Source organism: Erpetoichthys calabaricus, chromosome 1, assembly GCF_900747795.2.
Source record: "Erpetoichthys calabaricus chromosome 1, fErpCal1.3, whole genome shotgun sequence".
Taxonomy (NCBI): domain Eukaryota; kingdom Metazoa; phylum Chordata; class Cladistia; order Polypteriformes; family Polypteridae; genus Erpetoichthys; species Erpetoichthys calabaricus.
In genome coordinates this window covers 215,188,237-215,214,815 of record NC_041394.2, presented here as the reverse complement: position 1 = coordinate 215,214,815, position 26,579 = coordinate 215,188,237, and the positions used below count along the sequence as shown (strand labels likewise).

Sequence of the window (26,579 nt, the reverse complement as noted above, 5' to 3'; positions counted from 1 at the left end):
AGTCTTTAGTTTGAAATATGATATTCTGTATAAAATAAACAAATGACTGATAGGAAAGGAACATTTTATACAGGGTGATTCAAATGGGTGTGGCCCAGAGTTATGATGTGTTACGTAATAAAGAAGTGAGAGAAACAAAATAAACACAGTGCATACCTTAAATGTGTAAACGATCCAATCACATTCAGTGTTGGAAATGGTTGCCTTCTTCTTGCAAACACAGATTGACACGGCACTCCATATTGGCAAAGGTATCTGCAAGCATTTTAGGGGTGATGGCAGCCATTTCCTGTTCAAGTTTTCACTGCAATTGTTCCAGTGTACAAGGCTTGTTCTTGTACACTTTTCCTTTCAGCGCTCCCCAAAGGAAGAAATCCAGAGGTGACAGTTCTGGGAAACAAGGTGGCCATAGTCCCTTTGAAGTGACCCGATTGCAACAGGTTGCCCTATCCTGCTGTAAATAACCTTCATTGATCTCTCAGTCATCCAGTTAATTCACAAGTAAGTCAAAAAGAGCGCCATGCCTCATCCATTCATACATTTATCCAGGAATACTGTGATCTTTATTTTGTTTGGATTGCTTCATTAACAAGACAGCAATACATCATAACTCAGGGCCCCACCCATTAGAATCACCCTGTACATATATAATATTAGGAGGGAATATTTTATACATATATAACATTCTTCAAATTTATAACATCATACATAATCTTCATTAGATGTTTCCACATTTAATTGGAAAATGTATCTCATAACATCATTTCACGAGAACTGGGAAATAATTTAACCTAAAAAATGATGAAAAATAAGTCACAGAAGATGAGTATTCTGGGGAATCATGCTTAAATGTTAAAGCATGCTGCATTAAAATCATCTACATTATTATAAACCATATATCCTATATAAACCATATATCATATTCTGAATGATAAACATTTTTATTATCCATCAAACAACTGGACACTACTATAGACCAATTATGCTGTACTTAACATTCTCCCTTCCTTAGGAACCCACAGTGGACACCTACTTCTTAAAAGAATTTGTTCTCTTACTACTGCCAGCCTAAAAACACTCGGACCTTAAAATAAAAGGTAGAGTAGAAGACACCTCAACATCAGAGAAAAGCAGCTCTTAGCATAACTTTCAATGCCAATTTGGCTTCTTGAAACAAGCTAATTTTAGGACACAAAGAGATAGCACATCATCAGAACAAGTCTCTGGTACAATAGGAGCAAGGTCAGCCTTGTTCTCTGTGGCGTTTGTCTTGACTCTTCAGCAGGGTCTAGGTGACTTCATTTGGAAAAAAGGTGCAAAAGCTGGATGCCTTGATGAATTCCAACACAACAGCACCCAGACATTAAATCATTTGTCAGACATACAACCAGCAAGAAGCAGATTGTGTTAGCGGCTCTTGTTGACACCTTATTCAAATGTTCTTTACAAGAATTAATTAAATAAACAAAACAGACACCACTTCTTTCTTCTCTGTCTCCATTTAACCAAAATAATCTAGCAAGTTCTTGGTTATATAAAAGATTTTGTGTTTGACCTTCAGATGAATCTTATTTTAAAGTTTGTGTCTGGATGTTTATTTTAAATTGTGTCTTGTCACATCACTCATGTCATTTCTAATATTCCTAGTACAAGTTAAAATAATTTTTTTTAATACTGTATGTATGCAAAAATGCAAAGTAAATGTGTATAACTATGTAAATACCGAATACTGAAATATAACAATGTATATGCCTGAGTAACTATTTATAGCACCATTCAGAGGCATGTAATAATTATTAGTAGTTCCATTTGCCTTATTATATCATTACACATAGTACTGTGCAGAAATATTAGGCCATTTAAGAAAATTATTAACAAGGCAGAAAGCGTTTATTGGCTTGTGAAAGCATTAGAATAAATAGAAATAAACACAGACACTTTCTATATTTTTAAAACAAGTGTTTTGTGAGGCCTCCCTGCAGCAATTTGTTTTGATGCAATCCTTTATTAATTCTTTCAAGTAAATTCTTCCACATTTCTTGAGGATTTTTTCAAGACTCTTATTATTTATATTATCTGTTTTTTTCCTGTCCAATACACCTGCACAACTTCAATGATGTTAAGTCTGGTAGTGCTTTATCTACAGTGTCTCACTCCAGGTATGTCTTCTGTAGTGTTTTTCAGGTTTTCAGCAAGATGCGTCAAATTCTCCAGCAGTCATCATCCCATCAATTTTGATCCAAAATTACCTAAAGCATTTGCTGAAATGCACCCCTGACAATGATAGAAATGCCACAAAGTTTTTCAGAAGACTGCAGAAGTACTTATTGCTATCTTCAACTTTTGACATACTGCTGTCTTTGCAAACAAAATTACAATATTGGACTTACTGTAATATAAATCTTTTTGACACTTTTTGTTATTAAATACTCTGTTGCCTTTTGCATACTACAGTCTCTTCTTCTTGTTGCCTTTTTTGCAAGAATAATTTCTTAGCTGCAGCACACCCTACTAAACCAATTCTATTAAGGCGTCTTGGAACCCCTGAAGGGGTGTACTTAGGTGCCAGGTGACTCTCCCTGATATCAAGCTAGGACTACACTGCATTTTAAATAATAACTCTTAAATAGGTGACCTTTAAGTACTGTTCATCAGATGCTGATAGTTTTTGGGTCTTCCACCTTGTCTGACTTCAGCTTGTCCAGTTTTTTCAAATTTCCTTTTCACAGCTTGAGTATCACATCTTAAAAATCCAGTTTGGTGTGCTATTGCTCCCTGACTGTAGCCTTCTTGTTACAATGCTACATTTATATTTTTATGTCTGTCAAATTGTGCTAGTTTAACCATATCCAAACCTACCCAGTCATTCCTGTATTTGTGCTCCCCATCCTGTACTCCCAGTATTTGCTCCAGTATAGCACAACTGGGTGTGCTGCTGGTGGAATTCAACAAACACATGGAATGGCTGGAGTGTCTTGAAGAGAAGACTAAGGGTCAAACCTGGCAAGAGTCAAGTCAAGCTGTCTCACAAGACATTTGTTTTTGGAAAATACAAGGCATTCTTGCTACTTTTTATTATATACATGTGTATGTGTGTTTATTCTATTGTTATATAGTGTTTTCACAAGCAAATAAACACATACTTCCCAGACACTTAGGTTTGTAAACATTTTCTGGGTGGCCTATGACTTTTGTACTTTTGTGCAAAACTGTCAATAAATTCATTGTCATGCATGCATGTCTGAGAACCAACTTTCATCCTGGTCCAAGGGCAATTGACTCCACCCCACTGCAGTTTGACTATAAAAGAACAGATGCTCCAGAGAATGGCATTTTATATACTGTAGGACCTGAACTGCAAACAAAATGGAGCTCCCAAAGACAACCTGGGTGTTTTCTGTTAGAAATGTCATGAAGACTCCTCTTTAGTTTAATTAGTGTAATTACTTCTGTAACTGCCATCAAGTATTCTTTTTATTTGAATTTATTTACATTTGGATTAAAAGGGGCGACCCTGCTGGCACCCCTCAATGTTATGAGTGTCCTTCCAATCATAAACATATACACATATTATATATATATACTGTATATATATTTACACACACACACACACACACACACACACACACACACACACACCCACACACACACATACATACATACATATTATATATATATTGTGAGAGATTAAGGCCTCCGTGACCCCTTGAACCCTCTGAGCAGATATCAGACACCATATAAAAGTCCAAATATAACTTTTATTTAGACTTATATGTGCACCAAGCACCCTATACACTACAACACTCATATAGATAATCAATAAATCAATACACAATACCACCACTCCCAGACACGTTGCCACACTACCTCCCAGCTCAGCTCGGCGTACTGGGCTTTCCCATAGTCCTTTATACTCCCTGACCCGGAAGGGGTTCCTGGCACAACCCACAAGTCCGTATTCCTTCCGGGTCAGGGTAAACAGTCCTTTTCTTTAACCTGGAAGTACATCGTTTCCTCCTGTCCTGGGATTATGACGTACTTCTGGATCATAGGGCATATAAGAGTCCCTGGGTTTCCCTACAGCGACTCCTGGTGGTCCCCAAGGCATCCAGCAGGGCTGCGCATAAAAACTACATAGTCCATGAGTCCCTGCTGGAACTCGGGGCATGTCCATGCTGCAGGGAAAGCTCCACCTGGCGGCCTGGGGGTATTGGCCGGAATGCCAAGCCGGCCACATATCACAATATATATATATTATATATATGTATATATACATACAGTCATATGAAAAAGTTTGGGAACCCCTCTTAATTTTTTGAAAGCTCAGCGAACGAGGCCTGTGCCTCTGTAACTGCCGCTCCATCATCTTCGGCCTGGGGATGCTGCAAGCGGTGGCTGGAAGGGGGCAATTTTGCTGCTCACGCAGTGTAGTGTCCCTCGGGTGGCTCCACAGTCACCGAGGCCACAGCTATCACTCGTGTGCAGGACGATGGTTCGCTGCCCGTCCACTACGCCGCCGCAGCTACTGCTCCTGACTGGACGCAGGCTGGATGGAGCGAAAGGGGGCGTTTCACTGCCCGCCCAGCACACACAGCTGGTAATGCTGCAAGCGCTGACCCGGTTGTGGCTGAACGGAGGCCACTGAGGGTGAACGGGGCGGCAGGGGTAGCACTGTAGTGTGCCTCGGATGGCTGCCTGATGAATTAGGGTTGGGCGATTCACTACCCGCCTTTGGCAGCACCGTGTCCGTCCTCGGTGGGCGGACGCAGACAGCATACTGTAGTGGAGGTGACTGTGTGGTGGCCGAGTGATGAACCCCCCCCTCGCCGCCCCAAGCCATTCTCAATAGCAAGCCTGCTTGTACTGTTACGCACATAGCAGGAAGTTGTCTCTTGTCAGTACATCAGACATGTTGATGACTGGTGCCTTCCTGCTGTGATAGCATGGACAGTGCTGTGCAGAAGAGCTCATCTTAACCTTTTGTCTTCACCCTTCAAGAATGTCTCTGAAACACAAATCTGATGCAAGTACTGGTGATACAGTAAAGAAGAGGAAAACCATCACCACTGAAAATAAAGTAGAAATAATAAAAAGGTCAGAGAGAGATGAAACTCCATCATTCATTGACAGAGCACTTGGTTACAATCGGTCAACAATAGCATTTATTAAAATAATGGATCTGTTCCGACTTACATACAAATTCAACTTAAGTACAAACCTACAGTCCCTATCTCGTACGTAACCTGGGGACTGCCTGTAGCAAACTTACTTTTAATATATGTCATGCCTTATGGAAACAATAGTATTGGATTAACAGAAAATGCAATATGCATCATAACAAAATTAGACAGGTGCATAAATTTGGGCACCCCAGCAGAGAAATTACATCAATACTAAGTTGAGCCTCTTTTTGTAAATATAACAGCCTCTAGACGCCTCCTATAGTCTTTGATGAGTGTCTGGATTCTGGATGGAGGTATTTTTGACAATTCTTCCATACAAAATCTCTCCAGTTCAGTTAAATTTGATGGCTGCTGAGCATGGACAGCCTGCTTCAAATCATCCCATAGATTTTCGATGATATTCAAGTCAGGGGACTGTGACGGCCATTTCAGAACATTGTACCTCTCCCTCTGCATGAATGCCTTTGTAGATTTCGAACTGTGTTTTGGGTCATTGTCTTGTTGGAATATCCAACCCCTGTGCAACTTCAACTTTGTGACTGATGCTTGAACATTATCCTGAAGAATTTGTTGATACTGGGTTGAATTCATCTGACCCTCAACTTTAACAAGGGCCCCAGTCCCTGAACTAGCCACACAGCATGATGGAACCTCCACCAAATTTGACAGTAGGTAGCAGGTGTTTTTCTTGGAATGCGGTGTTCTTCTTCTGCCATGCAAAGCATTTTTTGTTATGACCAAATAACCCAATTTTTGTCTCATCAGTCCAAAGCACTTTGTTCCAAAATGAATCTGGCTTGTCTAAATGAGCATTTGCATACAACAAGCAACTCTGTTTGTGGCGTGAGTCCAGAAAGGGCTTCTTTCTCATCACCCTGCCATACAGATGTTCTTTGTGCAAATTGTGCTGAATTGTAGAACGATGTACAGATACACTATCTGCAGCAAGATGTTCTTGCAGGTCTTTGGAGGTGATCTGTGGGTTGTCTGTAACCATTCTCACAATCCTGCACATATGCCGCTCCTGTATTTTTCTTGGCCTGCCAGACCTGCGTTTAACAGCAACTGTGCCTGTGGCCTTCCATTTCCTGATTACATTCCTTACAGTTGAAACTGACAGTTTAAACCTCTGAGAGAGCTTTTTGTAGCCTTCCCCTAAACCACGAGACTAGACAATCTTTGTTTTCAGATCTTTTGAGAGTTGCTTTGAGGATCCCATGCTTGCACTCTTCAGAGGAGAGTCAAAGGGAAGCACAACTTGCAGTTGACCACCTTAAATACCTTTTCTCATGATTGGACACACCTGTCTATGAAGTTCAAGGCTTAACAAGCGAATCCAACCAATTTGGTGTAGCAAGTAATCAGTATTGAGCAGTTACATGCATTGAAATCAGCAAAATTACAAGGGTGCCCAAATTTTTGCACAGCCAGTTCTTCACAATTGATTTAATTTCATACAACTAAATACTGCTTCACTAAAAATCTTTGTTCGGAAAACACCCCAGTACTCAGATGTTCCTAGGAAATGAAAGACATACCACTGTTATCTTTTTTGTTGAAAGTAGTGTAAATTATTATGCAGGCTGAGAGGGGTCCCCAAACTTATTCATATGACTGTATATGTATATATATTTTGACAGATTTAGGGTCCCCGTAACCCCTTGAACCCTCAGACCACACATTAGACACCAGGTAAAAGTCCAAATATTATATTTATTATTAGGACAAAACCTGCACAAAGCACCCACTTCTCCACAATCTTCAAATAAACACAATAAACAATAAATCAATAATCCTCCACACTCCCAGACGCGTTGCCACCCTTCCACCCAGCTCAGCTCAACGTCTGGGATTTCCCATAGTCCTTTTATAGTCCTTGACCTGGAAGTGTTTCGCTCTCTATGTCCACGTGACTAGGAACACTTCCAGGTCATATAAAACTCCAGTTCTTCACCCAGAAGCACGTCGTTCCTTCCAGTCTTGTGTTCATGATGCACTTCCGGGTTATAGGGCACTATGACCCTCCCTCCAGCGGCTCCTAGTGGTCCCCATGGTATCCAGCAAGGCTGTTTATAAAAACTACAATGTCTATATGACCCTGCTGTAATTTGGGGCACTTCCATGTTGGGAGAGCTCCATCTAGCAGCTTGGAGGTGTGGATCGGAATATTTGGCCAGCCATCCCTCACAATACAGGTGCTGGTCATAAAATTAGAATATCATGACAAAGTTGATTTATTTCATTCAAAAAGTGAAACTTGTATATTAGATTCATTCATTACACACAGACTGATGTATTTCAAATGTTAATTTCTTTTAATGTTGATGATTATAACTGACAACTAATGAAAGTCCCAAATTCAGTATCTCAGAAAATTAGAATATTGTGAAAAGGTTCAATATTGAAGACAACTGGTGCCACACTCTAATCAGCTAATTAACTCAAAACACCTGCAAAAGCCTTTAAATGGTCTCTCAGTCTAGTTCTGTAGGCTACACAATCATGGGGAAGACTGCTGACTTGACAGTTGTCCAAAAGACGACCATTGACACCTTGCACAAGGAGGGCAAGACACAAAAGGTCATTGCTAAAGAGGCTGGCTGTTGACAGAGCTCTGTGTCCAAGCACATTAATAGAGAGGCGAAGGGAAGGACAAGATATGGTAGAAAAAAGTGTACAAGCAATAGACATAACCGCACCCTGGAGAGGATTGTGAAACAAAACCCATTCAAAAATGTGGGGGAGATTCACAAAGAGTGGACTGCAGCTGGAGTCAGTGCTTCAAGAACCACCACGCACAGACGTATGCAAGACATGGGTTTCAGCTGTCGCATTCCTTGTGTCAAGCCACTCTTGAACAAGAGACAGCGTCAGAAGCGTCTCGCCTGGGCTAAAGACAAAAAGGACTGGACTGCTGCTGAGCGGTCCAAAGTTATGTTCTCTGATGAAAGTAAATTTTGCATTTCCTTTGGAAATCAAGGTCTCACAGTCTGTAGGAAGAGAGGAGAGGCACAGAATCCATGTTGCGTGAGGTCCAGTGTAAAGTTTCCTCAGTCAGTGATGGTTTGGGGTGCCATGTCATCTGCTGGTGTTGGTTCATTGTGTTTTCTGAGGTCCAAGGTCAACGCAGCTGTCTACCAGGAAGTTTTAGAGCACTTCATGCTTCCTGCTGCTGACGAACGTTATGGAGATGCAGATTTCATTTTCCAACAGGACCTGAAACTACCAGTACCTGGTTTAAGGACCATGGTATCCCTGTTCTTGATTGGCCAGCAAACTCGCCTGACCTTAACCCCACAGAAAATCTATGGGGTATTGTGAAGAGGAAGATGCAATACGCCAGACCCAACAATTCAGAAGAGCTGAAGGCCACTATCAGAGCAACATGGGCTCTCATAACACCTGAGCAGTGCCACAGACTGATCGACTCCATGCCACGCCGCATTGCTGCAGTAATCCAGGCCAAAGTAGCCCCAACTAAATATTGAGTGCTGTACATGCTCATACTTTTCATGTTCATACCTTTCAGTTGGTCAACATTTCTAAAAATCCTTTTTTTGCATTGGTCTTAATTGATATTCTAATTTTCCGAGATACTGAATTTGGGACTTTCATTAGTTGTCAGTTATAATCATCAACATTAAAAGAAATAAACATTTGAAATACATCAGTCTGTGTGTAATGAATGAATCTAATATACAAGTTTCACTTTTTGAATGGAATTACTGAAATAAATCAACTTTGTCATGATATTCTAATTTTATGACCAGCACCTGTATATATATTAAATATATATATATATACACACATACATACATATATAAATAAAATGTGTATTTATTTTTTATTACAGCTAAAGAGTAGAATAGATATGCTTTGTAATTGACAAAGCACATGTGTTTCACATATGTTCAAATTGTAAAATGTCAGTGAGGAAGAGCCAAGGACTGGAAATAACTCAGGAAGTAGTTTTAAACAATAAGCACAACATGGATAATGTTTTAAATTTCACAGAAACTCAGAAATGTAACATTTTTAAAGACAAACATGTACACTATTAATTTATCAGCTATATACTATAACTACAATGCTGTACATTAGGTTTTCTTGACAAAGTTCTCAGAGTTATCTTAATAATGCTTATTTAATAAGCATTTAATATTTAATAAAACTGAATATTTTCATATTTGTCACAACATTAATGCTGTAAAGCAAGCTTAGATAGAAATGTTTTTTTTCATTGCTAATATAGTTTCATTCTTGTCATGCTGCAAATGTAAAATGTAATTTTTTTCATAAAATTTCCACAAAGAATATATTTAGTAGAATATGGTGGATTTAAAAATGTCTAGGTTACACTACTGTATGTGTAAGGTTTTTGATGCAAACTTAAAAACAGTTCTGTACTTAGTATTTTTTTTCTTTGAGGCACTGTATAGCTGCTCTCTTTTTATGATTGTATACGACACACAGTAATTTATGGATCACATCTTAATTTTTCCTTGACCATTTAATCTCATTATGCAAGTGGTAATGGCACACTGTTCAGTCTCCAAAAGACATGTAGAAATATACACTATTTCTCTCAGTTTATTTATTAAAATTAACATTTGTTTTCCTTCCATTTATTTACCTGACAGCTACTGTTTTTAAGCTAGATTGAATCTCCAGAAGTTACTCTCTTAAATGCTGAATATATTGAAAATGCAAAAATGGGAGGCATATTTGCTCTCAATGTCCAGTAAGTGTGGGGGAGAGCAGCAATTAGATGACCAGACGCCTAACAGGAAAAAGAAAGAAGAAATTCAAGAAATTGTTAGTAATGCCTAGCAGTCATTTCGCTTTATTTTGATAGCACCATTTTCAGAAAACCCTTATCTATAAAATAAACAAAATATTATATTCGCCAATATGCTTAATTTATCTATGGTCTCAGGGAGCATAAGGGTGCAATACAGGAACCAGACCTGGATGTGGTGCCAGTCTACTGCACACCCACTTTAATAGGGTCAGTTTTGAAAAGCCAATCTAACTAATATGTACATCCTTAGGGATGTGGTAGGAGAAGCACAGTATCCAGAGGAAAATTAGCAGAGGTATAGAAAGAACATGCAAACTCCACATATACAAAATCATGGTAATCGAACCCAGGATCCAAAATACAGCAGTGCTAACCTTTATGCTGTAATGTGCTTTGTTTTCATAAATATCATGCATGTTTAATCTGGTAAATATTCTTAATTTGGTAACAAGTTCTAGATCTTCATTTACTAAATATCACTGAACTAAAATATTGCATAAGCGGAGTGCATACTCATTTCTGTATTTGCTAATTCAAATATAAGCTAAGCACTTAGAATTTAATAGTATCTGAACATCCTGGGAGGTGCTGCAGTGGTTAGCACTGCTGTCTCTGGCATCCAGTGTTTACTGCCTATATGGATTTTGCTTGTGCTCTCATGCATGTGTGGGATTTTTTACCAAGTGCACAAATTTTCCACCAACATTCCCAAAACATGTGCCGTAGGTTAACTGGTGACCCTATATTGGCATCAGGTGAATGAGTAGTCTGAGTGTGGATGGGTGTTCCCTGTGATGGACTAGTGTTTTAAAAGAGCACCCCTATGCTGCTTTAATAGGATTTCACTCCCCGCGAATTTGAATTTTATTAAGAAGGTAAACAAAGCTTTTTTATCTTTAAGGAAGAGGGTAGCAGCAAAATAGTCAGCTTCTTGGTGAAACAGAAATCCTATTCACTTTTCCTTTTTGTGGTGCACTTTGGTCAAAATACATCAACGCTTGCTAGTAAGAAGTGCTGCTTGACTCATGGCACAGACAGTGCATCCAGAACCGTTCATTCAGTTTTGCCTTAGATGGTAATGGCAGCGAGCATGAAATATTTTTTGATGTCATGTTAAAGATTATGAGGCCAAGGTTAAACATTTTGTACTGTATATTTTAATATGCTATAATATGGATAAGAAGTAATGGTAATTATAATGGATATTGCTGGTGAAGAATAAGGTTTTTAACATATACTGATAACATTTCTGTACTGTACAGTGGCATTTCTGAATTAGGGGCCAGTGAGGTACAGATGTTGTGCAAAATAAGTAAAAAGCCTCCATTAGTAATTTAACTTAATATTAAAATGTTTATAACTACACTTAACTTTGCCTTTTTCTTCCAAATTCCAATCCTATGCTCAGAAAGAAAAACACACTGTTTTTATTGTATTGTGTAAAATTATCTTTTTTCCAGGTACTGGAAACTGTGTGGCTTTCCAATTGGCTTTGCAGCCTTTTCTCAACCCGTGTGTGTGTGTGTGTGTGTGTGTGTGTGTGTGTGTGTGCGTGGGTGTGTCTGTCTGTGCATTTATCCTTACTGAAATTTCCAGGTTAGCAATGGGGCTTAAAAGCTACAGCCCCTTATTCTCTCCATTAAAATGAGGACAACCACCCAGAAATCCTTCATTTTTGTGAGGAAGAAGCCAGAAGAATAACACCCTGTTTCAAAGCAGTGTTGTATCCTGATGTGGAAAACAGAGGTATGTAGAAAATAATTTTTTCAGTTGTTTGCAGGCCTCATGCTTTCCAGCAAACACCTGGCAAGCATGGTGGTTAACCACCAGCTCGAGAGTCTTGTGTTTGAGTCGAGCATTATGTGTAGTATGTGTTCTTTGGGTCTTTTTATGGCTTGCCCTTTTCACCTCAAAGCTGTTTGATTTCGAAACTTGAGTTGCTGACTTTCTGGTAATGTTAATGTTAGAAAAATATTTACTTATGATGAAATATTCTGAAATGGCCAGTGCAGATTTATCATGCCATGAGGTCCAATCGTAATATATGTGCTCATTTTGGCTCTGGCTGCAATTAAGGATGCATAAATGTGGATTAGATAGGATTGAGAAAAAATATACTGATGATTTTACACATCACTGACCGGGAGGTAGAATATAAAACGTAAATGGCTCTTTAATGTAATTGCATTCTGTTGTTAATGACAGTACAATATGACTAATCAGTCCTGCAAAGTACAAAAATATCTGTAAATAATGTTGCCTATATTGCATCCAGTATAACAGGACTAACGCTATACATAGAAAAAAAATAGACAAAACTTCTAGCTTCTAACGTCCGTCTATGGCTGGGTGTAATGTTGTCTGGTATCCACAGGAGGGCTAGGATATCCGATGAACAAAAGCAACAAGATGCACAAATAAAGGAGGATGTAAGGACTAGCATATCTTGTGAACAGAGGTTCCTAAATGAATGACGCGATCAAAACAGGCTGACTTACCATTGTACTGTTGTGTTAGTTTAACATAAAATCTGTCTAATTGTTATATTTTACCAGTTTATCTTTTCTTTAAATCATATTATGTTTATTCAAAAAGGCAATGGAAAAATAACTGCCAGAAATCAATTCATACACATGTTAAACTGTCACTTTAACTGTAACATGTACTAAATTAATACAAGTGAGATTTTCTTTTCCATGTATAAACCTTGAGGATTTTCACTTAACATTATCAAATTCTTCTTCTTCTTTTGGCTACTCCCATTAGGGGTTGCTACAGTGGATCACATTCTTCCATATCTTTCTGTCCTCTGCATCTTGCTCTGTTACACCCATCACCTGCATGTCCTCTCTCACCACATCCATAAACCTTCTCTTAGGCCTTCCTCTTTTTCTCTTGCCTGGCAGCTCTATCCTTAGCATCCTTCTCCCAATATACTCAGCATCTCTTATCTGCACAAGCCCAAACCCACACAATCTCGCCTCTCTGACTTTGTCTCTCAACTGTCAAACCTGAGCTGACCCTCTCATGTATTTATTTCTAATCCTGTCCATCCTCGTCACACCCAATGCAAATCTTAGCATCTTTAACTCTGCCACCTCCAGCTCTGCCTCCTGCTTTCTTGTCAGTGCCACCGTCTCCAACCCATATAACATAGCTGGTCTCGCTACCATCCTGTAGATCTTCCCTTTCACTCTTGCTGATATCCGTCTGTCACAAATTACTTCTGACACTCTTCTCCACTCATTCCACTCTCCCTGCACTCTCTTCTACAATCCCCATTACTCTGTACTGTTGATCCCATATATTTAAACAAATCCACCTTCACCAACTGTTCTCCTTGCATCCTCACCATTCCACTGACCTCCCTCTCATTTACACACATGTATTCTGTCTTGTTCCTACTGACCTTCATTCCTCTCCTCTCTAGAGCATATCTCCACCTCTCGAGGGTCTCCTTAACCTGCTCCCTACTCTTGCTACAGATTACAATGTCATCAGCAAACGTCATAGTCCATTGGCACTCCTGTCTAATCTCATCTGTAAACCTGTCCATCACCATTGCAAATAAGAAAGGGCTCAGAGCCAATCCCTGATGTAATCCCACCTACATGTTGAATGCATGTGTCACTCCTACTGCAGTTTTCACTACTGTCACACTTCCCTCATACATATCCTGTACAACTCTTACATACTTCTCTGCCACTCCCGACTTATTCATGCAATACAACAACTCCTCTCAAGGCACCTTGTCATATGTTTTCTCAAGGTCCACAAAGACGCAATGCAACTCCTTCTGGGTTTCTCTATACTTCTCCATCAACACCCTCAGAGCAAACATTGCATCTGTGGTGCTTTTTCCTGGCATGAAACCATACTGCTGCTCACTAATCATCACCTCACTTCTTAACCTAGCTTCCACTACTCTTTCCCATAACTTCATGCTGTGGCTCATCGATTACATCCCCCTGTAGTTATTACAGTCCTGCACATCCCCCTTATTCTTAAAATTGGTACCAGTACACTTCTCCACTCCTCAGGCATCATCTCACTTTCCAAGATTCCATTAAACAATCTGGTTAAATGGAATCATGATAATTATGGAATCAAAAAATAGCATAAGATTCTCAAACTCACTAAATCCAGCTTGATCACATTCCATCACAGGGCCCATTCCTCTTCTTCTCTACAAAAACACTCTCACTCGCACAGGGACAATTCAGAATCATTAATTGGCCTAACTTGCAGTTATCTGGGAATGTGAGAGGAATACCACAGTAACCAGAAAAAGAAATTTCACAAAGCAAGTGCCCTTTCTATTTGGTCTATTAAAGGGTTTACTCACTTTGTATACATCGTATTTGTAGGTCATAATGTCACTATTGTACACTGTACTTATGGTTTCTGAACTAGACTTTTCTTTCATTAGAAAACCACATGCATTAATATATGGCGACTTTAACAGACAGCCTTATTTATAGATAAAAGTGTCTGAATTGATCTAAAATCAGACATTAGAACAGCACAGTGGAACAAAAGCACTCTGCTTCACAACTCCTAGGACTTGGATTGATTTTCGTTTTACATTTTGGAAACTGAGCAGTTTTTTTAAATCAAAGCATTGTATTCTAATGTAATAGGATCAAATAGTTTTGTACCAGGAGTGAGCACCTTTGTGGTGTCTCTCAGAACCCACAATAATGTGAAAATTGCCAAAAGTATCAAAAACTGCCTGTTGATTAAAAATAATAAGTACAATTGAGCCAAATAGGAGGAAAAACACAGACTACAGATACGCCTTTGTAAGTTTTGAACTCCTGTTTCACAACGGGGTGCCCCAAGTACAGTACTGTGCAAAAGTTTTAGGCAGGTGTGAAAAAATGCTGTCATCAATCAACAAAATGCAGTGAATGAACAAAACAGAAATCTAAATCAAATCAGTATTTGGTGTGACCGCCCTTTGCCTTCAGAACAGCATCAATTCTTCTAAGTACACTTGCACACAGTTTTTGAAGGAACTCGGCTGGTAGGCTGTTCCAAACATCTTGGAGAACTAACCACAGATCTTCTGTGGATCTAGGCTTCCTCACATCCTTCTGTCTCTTCATGTAATCCCGGACACACTCGATGATGTTGAGATCAGGGCTCTGTGGGGGCCATACAATCACTTCCAGGACTTCTTGTTCTTCTTTACGCTGAAGATAGTTCTTAATGACTTTGGGGTCATATGTCTTTATATGTCTGGGGTCGTTGTCCTGCTGCCGAATAAATTTGGGGCCAATCACACACCTCTCTGTTGGTATTGCATGATGGATAAGTATCTGCCTGTATTTCTCAGCATTGAGAACACCCTTCATCCTGACCAAATTTCCAACTCCATTTGCAGAAATGCAGCCCCAAACGTTCAAGGAACCTCCACCATGCTTCACTGTTGCCTGCAGACACTCATTATTGTACCGCTCTCCAGCCCTTCGACGAACAAACTGCCTTCTGCTACAGCCAAATATTTCAAATTTTGACTCATCAGTCCAGAGCACCTGCTGCCATTTTTCTGCACCCCAGTTCCTATGTTTTCGTGCATACTTGAGTCGCTTGGCCTTGTTCCCACGTCGGAGGTATGGCTTTTTGGCTGCAACTCTTCCATGAAGACTACTTCTGGCCAGACTTCTCCAGACAGTAGATGGGTGTACCTGGGTCCCACTGGTTTCTGCCAGTTCTGAGCTGATGGCACTGCTGGACATCTTCCGATTTCGAAGGGTAATAAGCTTGATGTGTCTTTCATCTGCTGCACTAAGTTTCCTTGGCCAACCACTGCGTCTACGATCCTCAACGTTGCCCGTTTCTTTGTGCTTCTTCAAAAGAGCTTGAACAGCACATCTTGAAACCCCAGTCTGCTTTGAAATCTTTGTCTGGGAGAGACCTTGCTGATGCAGTAGAACTACCTTGTGTCTTGTTGCTGTGCTCAATCGTGCCATGACATGAAACTGTCTTCCACAACCTCACCTTGGTAGCAGAGTTTGGCTGTTTCTCACCCTCCTTTTAAGACTCCTACACAGCTGTTTCTGTTTCAGTTAATGATTGTGTTTCAACCTACATGTGACATTGATGATCATTAGCACCTGTTTGGTATAATTGGTTGATCATACACCTGACTAGAATCCTACAAAATCCCTGACTTTGTGCAAGTGTACCTATAAGAATTGAAGCTGGTTTGAAGGCAAAAGGTAGTAACACCAAATATTGATTTGATTTAGATTTTTCTTTTGTTCGCTCACTTTGCATTTTGTAAATTGATAACAATAAACAATCATTATTTATATTTCTGAAAGCATTCTTTGTTTACAGCATTTTTTTCACACCTGCCTAAAACTTTTGCACAGTACTGTACTTCTCACACAACAAGAAGCACACCATCTGTTCCCTCTCTCTCTATCATCATCAGACTCTTTTTAGATGCTAGTAAGCCTTCACCCATTATGTCCTCCAAACTCTTAACTTAATCTGCCCACTGGCTTGAAATGGCATTAAAACTACTAGTGACCAATTTTGGTCGAGTTCCAGAATCACCTTCTAGGGCTGGGTGATTGCTTGTTTGGCTACAGGGATGTTAGGCTTAAATTATTTTCTGTTGGCACCTGGTTTTCCTATAATCTTCAGGTTTCATTAAAATTTGAAGAATAAATAAAAATAATGTAGGAGGCACAGTCATTAGGACACCCAAACTCTACTAACCAATATTAGAGAAGGATGTTCCATCAGTCTCACCATTTAAATCAAGGCTCCACATACTGTATAATACTTTATTTAGCACAGCATACTCGTTAGAACTGCTGCCGAGTTTGTTTCATATTGTTTTCTCATACTGATTTCTACATAATTGAGTGGAACTGGTCCCAAAAAGATGAAGATAAGTGAAAAGATGTAGTAATGGCCCATCAAAACAAACAGTTTGCCTTGGAATGAATGTGTTATTAATAATGCTTTTCTATTCATTAGAAATTTTCCTTATTTACCTAAAGAATAATCAATTTCTTATACAACTGACCCAAGAACGTTGAATCTGCTCTTACAAAATAACACCTTGTATAATATGCAATATATGAAGGTCAGAGCCGATGTTGACAATACAGGTCACAAGGCAGAAACCAATCTAACAGAGGGTACTTGCCCATCCCAGAATCCACTCTAACACACATTCACACTCACACAGTGACGAGGCAATTCGACAGGGCAAACATACATGTCTTTGAAGACGTGAGAGGAAAAGGGAGTTACAGGAGAAAAATCTATATAAAAACACAGAGAGAAAATGCAAAATACCACAGAGACACAAAACCAGGTAAGTGATACTGTCAGCTGCAGTGCTAACAATTGCAACACTGTGCCCTATATATTTATATATAGAATGTGTCACTGAAAGCGAAAGTAAAAAAATCGTTTCAGAAGTCCAAAGCTCAGATAATGACAGCAATGAGTCAACTAAGAAGAATAAATGAGACACTAGAAAAAGTGCAAGAGTGTTGTTTTCAAAAAGTTGAAAGACAAGGGTGTTTTCTCAGCCATAGTGGGCCAGTTTTACAGTTTCATCAATTAAATTAAGAAATGTATGATTTATACTAATTTATTTTTTAATATACTCATTTATTTGTATAGGTTATGCAGTGTGGTGTAGGTGTTTAATGCTTTGGACTTCAAACCCTGAGGTTGTTGATTCAAATCCCACTAGTGACACTGTGTGACCCTGAGCAAGTCACTTGACCTGTCTGTGCTCCATTGGAAAACCAAAAGAAATGTAAACAATTGTATCATAAATGTTGTAAGTTGCCTTGGATAAAGGTGACAGCCAAACGAGTAAATGCTGTTTCACTGTTGATGCTTCGACATTATACTTTTTGTTTATGTTGCATTTCTTTGATTCATACTAAACTTGAAATTATTGAGTAAATAAGTAAGCAAGACCACTTAAGTAAAAGCGGTTTTAAAAAGAATTATTTGAAACTGAAACTGAAATAATTAAGCTAACAGGATAGCTGTAACAAAGTAATAATCCTATTGTAATTAGCAAAAAATGCCCAAAAGTACTGCGGTGGGTTGGCACCCTGCCCGGGATTGGTTCCTGCCTTGTGCCCTGTGTTGGCTGGGATTGGCTCCAGCAGACCCCCGTGACCCTGTGTTCGGATTCAGCAGGTTGGAAAATGGATGGATTGATGCCCAAAAGTATTAAAATGCACAGTACTGAAATTGATCATAATCTAATTCCATTTCAAAGACAGAAGATGCAGGTAAGCAAAATTGAAGAGGTTTTGCTTGTTTATTTATATGCAATCAGATACTGTGAATGCAACACTAGAAGTATCAGTGAAGGCAAAAGTGGTTTTAGTCTGAGTTACAGAGACCCCAACAATAAAAGAAAACTACAATATTTAAGAAATGTTTAACTTGTTTGTTATATACAGTACCATGTGCTTATCAAGTGCATGTTGAGTTACATTTTGTTCCATGTTAACATCAAAGAATCCAAAATCACTTCAACTATACAAAACCCAGGAAAGAAATCCAAACAAGTCATCTAAAATATCACAGGATTTTTAAAGAAAAAAAATACTTCAGTTTTCAACTTGGCATATTGTAGATGTGTTCATTTAACATGTTTGTGACTTTGGAATGTTATTAGACCACTTTTCCTATTAACCTACTCTATGTCCTAATCAGCTGGATCAGAATAGAAGTAATAATAATAATAATAATAATAATTCATTACATTTATATAGCGCTTTTCCCAGGGACAACACTGTGCAAATAGGTGAAGCTGAAACTTTGTAGCCAGTACTTTTTTAGCCTTCCCAAGAAATGAAATGACATTCCATATCCCAAATACCAATTTCTATCAGCAAGGTTTCATTTGCCTGAACCTGTCCAGCACATGCCTCTCACATTTCACCTGACCTTCACCTTTAATACTGAGAAGGATAAACCCACGGGGCAGCTCCATACATCTGAGCTCAACAAGGTTACAAAGGTCACCATATCCTGATGGGTCTTCCTACCAAATACCATCCTAGGCATGGCTTCAAGAAAATATTCCAGTACTCCTGTTTTAGGCAATTCACTTTACTCCCATTCAAATTATCATTTAAGATAGATAGATAGATAGATAGATACTTTATTAATCCCGATGGGAAATTCACATTCTTCAGCAGCAGCATACTGATACAATAAATAATATTAAATTAAAGAATGATAATAATACAGGTGAAAAAAAAAACAGACAATAACTATGTATAATGTTAAATATTAACGTTTACCCCCCCTGGTGGAATTAAAGAGTCGCATAGTTTGGGGGAGGAACGATCTCCTCAATCTGTCTGTGGAGCAATCTGTCCTGGCTTTCAATATGTTGCATCTGTAGATGCATACGATGTATTAATTTAACAAAGTACAAGGCAAGAACCAGAGAGGAGATGCTATTTTTCTGGTAGAAGTATCCATTTTGAAAAGTTTAGGCTGTGACCATAAAAAATGCACATAGTCATGTTGTAACATTCAAGCGACACTCATCTGGTATTAAGGAGCCTAATATATGTCAAAAAACATTCTCTGCACTATTTCACTACCAACACCAACCTCTAAAAGTGGCACAAGGCAGGACAGAGCCATAAATCTTCTCTATTTATGCTTAACATCTACTGTTCATGCTGCAGCAGAAATTGAGATTCGTCAGACAATGCAACTTCTTTCCTATATTCAGTTGTCCACTTTTGATTATCATGTATTGTCATTCTTCTGTTCTCAGCTGACTGAGGTGAAACCTGTGGTGGTCTTCTGCTGCTGTAGGTCTCTCGCTTCAAGGTCTGACTTATTTTGTATTCAGAAATGCCTTGGTGCATTATACTGTTGTAAAGTGCTCATATTTGAGCATTTGTGGCTTTTCTGTTAGCTTGAAGATGTATGGCCATGCTCCTCTGACCTCTTATTAGCAAAATACTTTTACACACAGAACTGCTGTTTGCTGGATTTTTTTTGTTTGTTTTGTTTTTCTCACATTTTTCTGTAAATTACCAGGAAGCTGATTCTGAAATGTTAGAACCACAAAAAAAAAAATCACACTATGGTCAAAATAACCTTTTGTACGTCACATGTTCTTTACACTTTGGTTGAACAACAACAAAATTTCTTGACCATTTCTGGATAACATATATATTGCTGCAACACGATTGGCAGCTTAGAGGAGCAGGCCATTTGCACTAACTAGTTGCTATACTGTACTTATGTATATATATATATATATGTATATATATGTATATATATATATATATATATGTATATATATGTATATATATATATATATATATGTATATATATATATATATATATATATATATATATATATATATATATATATATATGTATATATATATATATATATATATATATATATATATATATATATGTATATATATATATATATATGTATATATATATATATGTATATATATATATATATATATATATATATACTGATATGGTTACCATTCCTCTTCCATGCCAAAAAGGCAACTAAAGGGCAGCTGACATCAGGAATCCTTCCAAACTTAAAAAATACCTGCTACAATACTCACTTGATAAAGTCCATAGGACCCATTGGGCAGCCCACCTTTCCATATCAAACAGAAAGCTGGGGAACACAACCAAACTACCAGTTGCAAAAACCTGATTTATGATGGTCCTAGACCTGATGCACTCTGGGAAGGATGGTATGTTAGCAAGGGAGATGAAAGAAAGGCAGTGAGTAAAAGATGCAAAGGAGAGAGCATAAGGATTAGGAATTGAAGCACTGGGAATAGTGGAAGGTTCAGGTTTTTTTAACAGGGTTGCAGTGATGATAATGATGGATATGGTGTTCTTCTGTCTAAACAATAAGCAGACAAACTGGTAGAAGTGAAGTGGATGAGTGATTGTGTTGCAGTTGTTAAGATATTGCTGGTAAATAATCAATGCATATAGTCTCAACATATGCAAAAACAATGAAGTGAAAGATGTTTTGGGTAAATGAAATGAAGTAAGGCCATTTGCAATTTCATTTTCAAAGTCAAAATTGTCATCAATTTTGATTTTGAATGGAGCTTCCCTGGAATTGAAGGAAAAGGTTTCTGAAGGTCATGAAAGGAGTAGTGGGAATGAATGACTGATAAAGAAGGAACGTTAAGTAAGCTGGAAAGAATAGGTATGAGAATAATCAGATGTGTGAAGTGTCATGGATTGATAGGAAGATGACTTTGACTTAAGAGAAAGACTTGATGTGAGAGTCATAGGTGTTGTGCTGAGAAGAAATAAACTAACGTGGTTTAGATATATGAAAGAAAACACAGAGGGTAACTGCATGAACAGATGCAGTATAGTACTGCAAAGTATTTCCAGGATTGTTCATCACACATGATACATACATATACACTGCATATGTACAGTGACGTACAAAAGTCTAAGGCTATAATTATTTTATTTATTCCAATGTGTACTATTATTTTAGAAAAAAAATTAGAATGATTGTAATTGTTGTATAATTATAATTATTTTATCATTCTAATGTTACAGAGTGATTTCATGAGACAATAAACACTTCCTGTCCAAATAACTAGCCTAAAATGTCATTTTTCAAAGAGGTCTAAGAGTTTTGCACAGTGATACATGTATAAAATTCAGCCATGTCCCCTTACCTTTATATAGCCAAGAGTGATGCACCATTCAAATACACCACCCATTTCCATGTGTATGTGTGACAATTGGGCTTAATGTTCACTAAGTTATGCTACGGTGTTGTTGATTTCTTTCTATTTGTTAAATTGTTTAGAGCTCACCTTATGTTAATAGCAAAATTTGGATACAAAAACTAGAAAGCTACAAGACACACACAGTATGTTAACCATGGACAGAGTCCATGGGCTTCTGTCTAATCAGGTGAAGTTAAGTGTGATATTATACGTGTAAAATATTATGATTTTATGCAGAAAATGTGAATATAAAGTAAAGAAGGAAACAGCATTTTTTTTCTGTTGGCTTTTAAACTTCTATTTATCTAAGGTGTACTTTTCTCCAGTGTATAAAGCACAATACACTTCCTTCAACTTTTTTTGTGCATTTCTTTAATAAGCTCTGGCATAGAGTGAAGTATTAGTCAAAAATTTTAACTTGAAAACAGATGGATTCTGTGAAAATATAACATTATTAAACACAACTTAATCCGATTCTGGGTCACAGGGGTCTGGAATCTATCTTGCCAACAGGAAACAGCTCTTGGCGGTTCACCAGCCCATGGCAGGGCATACTTATGGACACAACCACACTCGCATAGAGCCAGTTTGGAATTGCTAATTAACCTAAAATGCATATGGAAATGTGGGAGGAAGATCCACACAAACATGGGAATTACATGCAGACTCAAAATACAAAATGAAAAGGCATGAAGTATGAATCCAGGAAATATATATGATTTTTGTAACTTTCTTACACAGGTAACTGCTAAAGCACGGATTACTTGAAACTCTGAGGTTAATGCATTTACTGTGTTTATTAACATTAAAATACATTTCTTTTTGCATTGCAGTACTAGAAAATTACTTTTTATATGCTTTAACATAACCTTCTCATCCAGAATGTTATATCAATATATTTGTAATTAGAGAGGGGACTGGAGTATTTGGATGAACCCACTTGGATGTGAGGGGGATGTACACATTTCACAGAGTGGTCATGCTTGGATCTAAATGCAGATTCCTAGTCCGTGTTGGGGTAGATGTTATCCTGTTATTGTATTTCAGCCCCTGTCAACATCCCTAAACAATGTCTTGGAACTAACTGAATATAAATGAGTATGGGTGTGATGAACAAGCATCTTATTTAAATCTTATTTACCTTGTTCCTCAATCCCACTGAGGTAGGCTCTAGTTTCTAAACAAAACGGGTTTACTTCTCAACTTGTTTTTAATCTCAGCAAACACTCTTGATGGCAGTGCATGAATTAGAGGAATACTCCATCCAAAAATTACATATTTTTTATATATTACTTACATTGTGTTGTTTGTAGTTATGTCCAAAAATGTTTTAATTTCATGTTTCATGCAGAATGGAGAAAAAAAAATTTATAATAAAATACAAGCCAATAGTGACCAATGACATTCAATAGCAAACAAACGTCCATGGAAAAAAGAACAAAACAATCTCATGTCACTTTTGTTGAATAATTCACATGTCAAGGGTCTAGTTCAATACGTGCAAAACACATTCATTTTTACTTTCTTGTATACAAAGTATAGGGAAAATATTGGAATCGTCCAAAATTTCAATGTCTAGATTTTGATGAATCTCAATGTTTTAGACCTCCCTGACTCCGAAAATACCATTTTTGAAATTATGTCTGTGTGTCTGTCTGTGTGTGTGTGCACGTGTGTGTGTGTGTGTATGTATGTATACTTGAATACACTTTCATTTAGGTCAACCAAATTTTGCATACAAGTATTAGGTACAAAACGTAGATTTCTATCAACTTTTGGGCTATTTCCACTAACCAGAAGTGGTACTTTACCTTTTATTCATGCATCTGCAGATTCCAATTTATTTAACTTTACTTTTATAATAATTGTTCAATACATTATTGATTTGATTTGATGCCGATGGCTCTTTAATGTACCTAATATAAAAATATAATCATTGTCTTGCGGTTTACTCCTCAAATATCCATCCCTATATCTGAGTGTACGAGAAAGTCTAGGGGAGACCACTCCCTATTTTTTGCTAAAATATTGTTAAAGAAATATTTCTGGAAAAATCTGTGCATATCATAAACAGGAAAAGCAATTCACATGGAATTTACTTTTTGAATTAAAGATAAGCTTGACCAATGAATGTGAGGAATAGGCCAAAATCTCACATGTAAATTGATATGGATAAGGCAATGGGGAAAGGTAGGCAGAGTTGTTGAAGTTTACAGAATTGGTAATCAATAAGAGTTTCAAAGACAGTTTCATATGGTACATGAAGTTAGTACTAATAAGCTAGCTGAGAGGTGATGTGTGTGTTGTTTTTCATACGAGTGTTGCGGTCATTTGCTGAGACTTTTTTTTTTTAATGAAGACCATTGAAAGTAGAATTACCATAATCCACACTGCAGTCAAAGCAAAGAGTCTTGTGGCCATTATGCAAGCATAATCTGACAAACGTGATGCTACGTGATCAGTTAATGTGTGCCAATTTTATTTTATAAACTCTTTACATTATCTTCATTCCTGGATATGTCTGAAGCATATGGCAAGCTTTTTGAGTATGTGCATACTTTGCATGTGTCTGAGGGTTTCAAGTTCAGGCCTTGTTTTATGTTGAAGGTCAAAATTCTCATTAAAAAAATAATTATATATAATTGGTGTCATTCTGGTAAACAAGTATGTGAAAAAATCTGTTCAATTTAAAGAAAATAAGAATTATAAAAATGCAATAGTGTCATGAATTTGCAACTGTTAAAACATGTTTCACAAAACTGATGCACATTAAGATGAACAGGTAAAGAGCAGGAACAAAGTTCAGGACTGAATGTTCTATCAATAAAGGGAGAAGAAACGATAGGATTATGAAAAACTGCAGATATATAGTTGATTCCCAGTTCTATTTAAATGTTATTTGTGTGTTTATAACACACCAGTCAGAACTCACTGTGGATTGGAGTGCAGCAATGTGCAGTGTTAACACTTAGATCAAATAATGTTTAAGAATGTACCATGAAAGCTTACTCAACTTGCTTCATTACCTCCGGAAGTCTCACACTTTGATCACATGAACAGTTGAATTTTTTTACACACAAATGCTAACAGTAAATTTAAACCATATCACTAATACAAGTGTGAACACTACAAATTGGTTATTAAATGAATATACCAATTCATTTCTATTTCTTCAGTGACACTTTGGCCAACAAGTGACACTGTACATTCACCAGATTTACAATACGTTTTGTACTTTGCCTCTTTCCTGAAGTTCACTACATACAAAAATGACCTTTTACTGTCTTGCCATGCATCAATTTTATTCCAACCACAAGAGTTCTTTTTGTTCTGCCCCCCATCAAATTCTTTACTACAGTATTCCCATTATTCTGCCAATGAGTCTGAGTCAATTTCTCCATCTCTTCCCAGTCACATTGATGGCATTTCTTTCCTTCTTTTGATTGACTCATTTCACGGATACAGTCAGTTATTGATTGACCAGGTTAATGGTTGTAATGGAACGAAAAAGGTCACATATAAAAGCTACAGTATGTAGTACTGGGCACAATGCAGGAACCACCAATGAAACACATGTCCATTACAGTTATCTCACAATGAGAAATTCACTTAGTCATTTGACTTACAAGTAAATGAGGAAAACATTATAGATTAAGATGCAGAACAAAATATAGAATAAGCTGTACCACTATAAAATAAACTAATCACAGTTTATCCATATACAAAGATATAATACATAGCACTTTGTGTAACATACAGTGCATGTCCCACAGTATCACATAACCTCTGGCATCTTCTAATACATGGATCCTCTGCCTACAGAAAACAATCCTCACATTCACCCAGGGCTCAATGCAAAAACTCACACTCAATATCCATTTTCTAACTCACTTATTCAAGTCAGGACTGTGGGTGCCTATTCCTGCAAAAGATAAATAACCAGTCCAGTACTGAGCATTAGTCAACTGCAGAACTCAGTCATACACACACTGTATATGGAACATCATACTATAACTTCTTATAAATGGGAATAATATTATATTCAGTAGGAAACTGAAATAACAATTGTAAACAATGAGTTTTAGTGACAAATTGAACTTCAGACCTGCACTTACTCACTTAATGAACTAGATCATGCTAACTTTTGAAACTCTGAATTCCATTTCTCACATATATATTTGCATAGACTGAAAATAAAGTATAAAGTGCTTACAACTGCTTGCTATCAAAAATTTGAGGTTTAGGTGGACAAGGGAAGGAAACGTTTCCTTATATGTGGATGTGCCTGGGAATACAAAACTAGAAAACACAGAGTTCTAGATACTGCAAATTTGCAGATGCCTCACTCTGTGCTTCATCAACCTCCACTCGATGCTGTATTATCTGGAGTTGCCAGATTGGGTGAACATTAATAAGGACTTTCTCAAAGAATGTTAGATAAAACCATGTCTTCACAAGACCATATCCTGTTGCTCTAAATTATTCAGTGCAAAGGACAGACTCTGACTTATTGAAAATGTACTGCAATGCAATTTGATTTTGGACACTGCACTTTTGCACCACAGCTGTTGTGTTGTCCTGTTCTGTTGTAGTCCATCCTCAGTTATGACTATCGATGCCCCAGGAAGAGGCAGATGCCCCTTGGGTGCAGGAACCCAGGGTATCACAATAGGTACCTATTGGCACAGCAACTGCTATTTTAAGGTAAAATTTGCTGGCACGCTACAATGCATAGGAGACCAACAAGACCACAAATATTTTTTGGAGGAGTGTCTACCCCACTGTAAATGTTAGGCAGTTTGAACATATCAAAAGAAATGAACCTAA

The 26,579-nt window shown here is 37.7% G+C and overlaps 1 protein-coding gene across 1 annotated transcript in view; it reads right to left on the bottom strand.

The window, feature by feature from the left end:
* The window catches only part of ccdc146 (coiled-coil domain containing 146), a 159,501-nt gene that overhangs the window by 104,267 nt on the left and 28,655 nt on the right, over positions 1–26,579 (bottom strand). The window lies entirely within an intron of this gene.